At 40.3% G+C, this 6422-nt stretch overlaps 1 protein-coding gene across 1 annotated transcript in view; it reads right to left on the minus strand.

The window, feature by feature from the left end:
- PTGFR (prostaglandin F receptor) overlaps window positions 1-870 on the minus strand; it is a 49622-nt gene extending 48752 nt beyond the window's left edge. Inside the window, exon 1 of the mRNA XM_004026020.5 lies at window positions 185-870. The gene's annotated coding sequence lies outside the window, so the exon portion shown is untranslated. The remainder of the gene's footprint in view (window positions 1-184) is intronic.
- Window positions 871-6422: the final 5552 nt, after the last annotated feature.

Genomic DNA, 6422 nt, shown 5'->3' on the forward strand with positions numbered 1-6422 from the left:
ATGGGTTAGCTCGAGTACCCTTCTTTCTCTGTGCGTCTCCCTAGCTTGGGGAATCTGGTCCAAACTCAGTGTCAGGCTCAGCCAGCAGAAGCTGTGGCCGGGTGTCTCAGCGGGTGAGTTGGTTAAATCTGGATCTAGATAAGCGAAGCCGATGCATTGGGATCAGCCTCTGGAGGGATGGTACCTTGTCATCCCAGGCCGCCAGCCGGGCTCTCTGAGGAGCAGAAGACGGAGCCGCTCGGTGTGCCATGGCGCCCCGCGCCGCCGCTGCCTCAAGTTCCACCGATCCCAGCGCGGAGATCCTGATCGGGCGCCGGCTGTGGTCCAGCCGCTCGTCCCCTCCGCGCACTCGTTCCCTTAGCGCGGCAACTGCCGGGCGCGCGCGGCTCCTGGGATCCCTCTGCACCTAGCTGCGCTGGCCGCCTGGGAGGGATGGGGCGCGCGAGTGACCTCCGCCTCTTCCTCTTCTCTCTCGCCTCCGCCCCCTTTTCCACGGGCACAGAGCAGTACTGGGAGAGAAGAGGGCACCGTGCTCGGATGCATCAGAGCTGCCCTTAGCCGCTGGACCAGCTAAAGAAAGTTTGGTTTTAAACTCATTTTTATCCCCAAGCCATCTCTGGGGATGCAAGACAGCAGTCTGGAAAGCCGAGGAAAGGCTAAGATGGTGTGTTAGGCTGTCGGATGGTAGCTTGCAGACAATTCATTCCAAGTCCAGCTCGAAACGCATGAAGAAACCAGGTAGAAAGAGGTTGTGTGCTTGAGGGAGAATTTTGTGGCAAATATCTCCAGGGAATTAAAAACAGGTATTCAAGCCCAGTGTTGTAAATGAAAACACTCGCAGCCTCAGGGTTCACTGTCACACAGAGGACTGGGACTGTTTCCAGCTTTCTAAGGAATATGAAAAGGAAAAGGGGTGAGATGACTTCTTGAAGTACACCTGCAGATAAGGGATTAGTAATATTTCAGTGATTTTAGAAGTCCACTGGAGAGAGAATTTCTAGTGATACGTATACCCCAAGAGATATGCGTCTAATAAATTTCGTGGAGATAAATTTATGATGAAGTAATCTATTTTTCATTAGGAATTACGATTTGAACCATTTTATTCTGTAATTGCTTTTATCTAATATTGCTTCGACAACACCCATTAGCTGTGTCTCATTTTTCTAGCTAAACACTTATGTGAATCTATTACTGACTTTTGCTCTTTTTATTGTAGTAAATTGTTGCCACTACCTACGTGAAAAATCAGTACCACAAGGAAACGAACCCTATTTCTCCATTCTAAAACCAGAAGGGACCTCTAAATTCCTGGAAATTGGAAGGGATCAAAAAATGAAAAAGCGGGATAAAATAAATTAGCCATTAACTGTAGAAAGGAATGATTGCAGTTTTCCCTTGTGGTAGATATTGAGATTTTTTTAAAATGATATGATCATAACTGGTAAACTAAACTGTTACTTAATTATGGTGAGGGAATTAAACATTTTGGTTAGATAACCTGGTTACTAGAGAAATATTATACATGAATGGCCAGTATCCAAAGGACAATTATGTGATAAGCTATACTGAAAATACGAATGACACAGAGTACTATTCTTTCCTTTATTTTTTAAAATATGTGAGTGCATATATAATTTTTTTCTTTTTTAAAAAACATGAAATTTTTGCACCTATTGACCTGTCCTCTAAGTTCCCTCCCCCTGCCCCCCACCCCTTAACAGGCCCTGGTGCATGTTGTTCCCCTCCCTGTGTCCATGTGTTCTCATTGCTGAACTCCCATTTGTAAGTGTAAACATGCAGTGTTTGGTTTTCTGTTCCCGTGCTAGTTTGCTGAGGATGATATAGCATCCAGGTTCATCCATGTCCCTGCAAAGGACATGATCTCATTCCTTTTTATGGCTGTATAGTATTCCGTGGTGTATATGTACCACATTTTCTTTATCCAGTCTATTATTGATGGGCATTTGGGTTGGTTCTATGACTTTGCTATTGTAAATAGTGCTGCAGTAAACGTATGTGTGCATGTGTCTTCATAGTAGAATGACTTGTATTCCTTTGGGTATATACCCAGTAATGGGATTGCTGGATCAAATGATATTTCTGATTCTAGATCCTTGAGGAATCACCATACTGTCTTCCATAATGGTTGAACTAATTTACATTCCTACCAACAGTGTAAAAGCATTCCTATTTCTCCACAGCCTCGCCAGCATCTATTGTTTCTTGACTTTTTTTTCTTTGAAAGTCAATATTTTATTTTAACTTTTTTTAAATTATTATACTTTAAGTTCTGGGATACATGTGCATAGGTATACATGTGCCATGGTGGTCAACCCATCATCTACATTAGGTATTTCTCCTAATGCTGTCCTTTCCCAAGCCCTCCATGCCCTGACAGGCCCTGGTGTGTGATGTTCCCCTCCCTGTGTCCATGTGTTCTCATTGTTCAACTCCCACTTATGAGTGAGAACATGCGGTGTTTGGTTTTCTGTTCTTGTGTTAGTTTGCTGAGAATGATGGTTTCCAGCTTCATCCATGTCCCTGCAAAGGACATGAACTCATCCTTTGTTATGGCTGCATAGTATTCCATGGTGTATATGTGCCACATTTTCTTTATCCAGTCTATCATTAATGGGCATTTGGGTTGGTTCCAAGTCTTTGCTGTTGTGAACAGTGCTGCAATAAACATACTTGTGCGTGTGTCTTTAGAGTAGAATGATTTATCTTTTAGGTATAGACCCAGTAATGGGATTGTTGGGTCAAGTAGTATTTCTGGGTCTAGATTCTTGAGAAATCACGACACTGTCTTCCACAATGGTTGAACTAATTTACACTCCTACCAACAGTGTAAAAACGTTCCTATTTCTCCACATCCTCTCCAGCGTCTGTTGTTTCCTGACATTTTGATGATCGCCATTCTAACTGGCATGAGATGGTATCTCATTGAGCTTTTTTTCATATGTTTGTTGGCCACACAAATGTCTTCTTCTGAGAAGTGTCTGCTCATATCCTTCATCCACTTTTTCATGGGGTTGTTTGTTTTTTTCTTTTAAATTTGTTTCAGTTCTTTGTAGATTCTGGATATTAGCCCTTTGTCAGATAGATAGATTGCAAAAATTGTCTCCCATTCTGTAGGTTGCCTGTTCACTCTGATGATAGTTTCTTTTGCTGTGCAAAAGCTCTTTGGTTTAATTAGGTCCTTTTGTCAATTTCGGCCTTTGTCGTCATTACTTTTGGTGTTTAGGTCAAGAAGTCTTTGCCCATGCCTATGTCCTGAATGGTATTCCCTGTGTTTTCTACCAGTGTTTTATGGTTTTAGCTTTTACATTTAAGTCTTTAATCCATCTTGAGTTAATTTTTGTATAAGGTGTAAGGAAGGGATCCAGTTTCAGTTTTCTGCACATGGCTAGCCAGTTTTTCCAACATCATTTATTAAATAGAGAATCCTTTCCCCATTGCTTGTTTTTGTCAGGTTCGTCAAAGATCAGATGGTTGTAGATGTGTGGAGTTATTTCTGAGGCCTCTGTTCTGTTCCACTGGTCTATATATGTTTTTGGTACCAGTACCATGCTGTTTTGGTTACTATAGCCTTGTAGTGTAGTTTGAAGTCAGGCAGTGCAATCCCTCCAGTTTTGCTCTTTTTCCTTAGGATTGTCTTGGCTATATGGGCTCTTTTTTGGTTCTGTATGAAATTTAAAGTCGTTTTTTCTAATTCTGTGAAGAAAGTCAATGGTAACTTGCTGGGGATAGCATTGAATCTATATATTACTTTGGCAGCATGACCATTTTCATGATATTGATTCTTCCATTCATGAGCATGGAATGTTTTCCATTTGTTTAGATACTCTCTTATTTCCTTGAGCAGTGGTTTGTAGTTCTCTTTGAAGAGGTCCTTCACATCCCTTGTAAGCTGTATTCCTAGGTATTTTATTCTCTTTGTAGCAATTGTGAATGGGAGTTCACTCATGATTTGGCTCTCTGTATGTCTATTATTGGTGTAAAGGAATGCTTGCGAGTTTTGCACACTGATGTATCCAGAGACTTTGCTGAAGTTGCTTATCAGCTTAAGGAGATTTTGGGCTGAGACGATGAGGTTTTCTACATATACATTCATGTCATCTACAAATACAGACAATTGGACATCCTCTCCTCCTATTTGAATAGCTTTATTTCTTTCTCTTACCTGATTGCCCTGGCCAGAACTTCCAATACTATGTTGAATAGGAGTGGGGAGAGAGGGCATCCTTGTCTTGTGTTGGCTTTCAAAGGGAATGCTTTCAGCTTTTGCCCAGTCAGTATGAAATTGGCTGTGGATTTGTCATAAATACGTTCCATCAATACCTAGTTTATTGAGAGCTTTTAGCAAGAAGGGGTGTTGAATTTTATCGAAGGCCTTTTCTGCATCTATTGAGATAATCATGTGGTTTTTGTCATTGTTCTGTTTATGTGATGGATTACGTTTATTGATTTGCATATGTTGAACCAGTCTTGCATCCCAAGGATGAAGCTAACTTGATCATGGTGGATGAGCTTTTTGATGTGCTGCTGGATTCAGTTTGCCATTTTATTGAGGATTTTCACATTGATATCTATCATGGATATTAGCCTGAAATTTTCTTTTTTGTTGTTGTTGTGTCTCTGCCAGGTTTTGGTATCAGGATGATGCTGGCCTCATAAAATGAGTTAGGGAAGAGTCCCTCTTTTTCTATTGTTTGGGGTAGTTTCAGAAGGAATGGTACCAGCTCTTCTTTGTACCTCTGGTAGACTTCAGCTGTGAATCTGTCTGCTCTGGGCTTTTTTTGCTTGGTAGGCTATTAATTACTGCCTCAATTTCAGAACTCATTATTGATCTATTCAGGGATTCGACTTCTTCATGGTTTTGTCTTGGGAGAGCTTATGTTTCCAGGAATTTATCTATTTCTTCTAGATTTTCTATTTTATTCGCATAGAGGTATTTATAGTATTCTCTGATGGTAGTTTGTATTTTTGTGGGGTCAGTGGTGATATCTCCTTTATCATTTTGTATTGTGCCTATTTGATTCTTCTCTCTTTTCTTATTAATCTGGCTAGCTCCTGGATTCTTTGATTTTTTTGAAAGTCTTTCGTGTCTCTGTCTCCTTCAGTTCTGCTCTGATCTTAGTTATTTCTTGTCTTTTCTAGCTTTTGAATTTGTTTGCTCTTGCTTCTCTAGTTATTTTACTTGTGATGTTAGGGTGTCAATTTTAGATCTTTTCTTCTTTCTCCTGTGGGCATTCTTTCTATAAATTTTCCTCTAAACACTGCTTTGGCTGTGTCCCATAGATTCTGGTACATTGTGTCTTTGTTCTCATTGGTTTCAAAGAACTTACTTATTTCTGCCTTCATTTCATTATTTACCCAGTAGTCGTTCAGGAGCAGGTTGTTCAGTTTCCATGTAGTTGTGTGGTTTTGAATGAGTTTCTTAATCCTGAGTTCTAATTTCATTGCACTGTGGTCTGAGAGACTGTTTGTTATGATTTCCTTTCTTTTGCATTTGCTGAGGAGTGTTTTACTTCCAATTGTGTGGTCCATTTTAGAATAAGTGTGATGTGGTGCTGAGAAGAATGTATATTCTGTTGATTTGGGGTGGAGAGTTCTGTAGATGTCTATTAGGTCCACTTGGTCCAATGCTGATTTCAAGTCCTAAATATCCTTGTTAATTTTCTGTCTCATTGATCTATCTAATATTGACAGTGGGGCGTTGAAGTCTCCCACTATTATTGTGTGAGAGTCTAAGTCTCTTTGTAGGTTTCTAAGAACTCCCTTTATGAATCTGGGTGCTCCTTTATTGGGTGCATATATATTTAGGATAGTTAGTTCCTCGTTGCATTGATCCCTTTACCATTATGTAATGCCCTTCTTTGTCTTTTTTGATCTTTATTGGTTTAAAGTCTGTTTTATCAAAGACTAGGATTGCAATCCCTGCTTTTTTTTTTTTTTTTTTGCTTTCCATTTGCTTGGCAAATATTCCTCCATCCCTTTATTTTCAGCCTATGCATGTCTTTGCATGTAAGATGTGTCTCCTGAATACAGCACACCAATGGGTATTGACCCTTTATCCAATTTGCCAGTCTGTGACTTTTAATTGGGGCATTTAGTGCATTTACATTTAAGGCTAATATTGTTATGTGTGAATTTGATCCTGTCATTATGATGCTAGCTGGTTACTTTGCCCATTAGTTAATGCAGTTTCTTCATAGCGTCAATGGTCTTCACAATTTAGCATGTTTTTGCGGTTGTTGGTACTGGTTGTTCCTTTCCACGTTTAGTGCTTCCTTCAGGAGCTCTTGTAAGGCAGGCCTGGTGGTGACAAAATCTCTCAGCATTTCCTGTCTGTAAAGGATTTTATTTCTCCTTCGCCTATGAAGCTTAGTTTGCTGGATATGAAGTTGTGGGTTGAA

This window comes from Gorilla gorilla, chromosome 1 (assembly GCF_029281585.2).
Source record: "Gorilla gorilla gorilla isolate KB3781 chromosome 1, NHGRI_mGorGor1-v2.1_pri, whole genome shotgun sequence".
In the NCBI taxonomy this organism is placed as follows: Eukaryota; Metazoa; Chordata; class Mammalia; order Primates; family Hominidae; genus Gorilla; species Gorilla gorilla.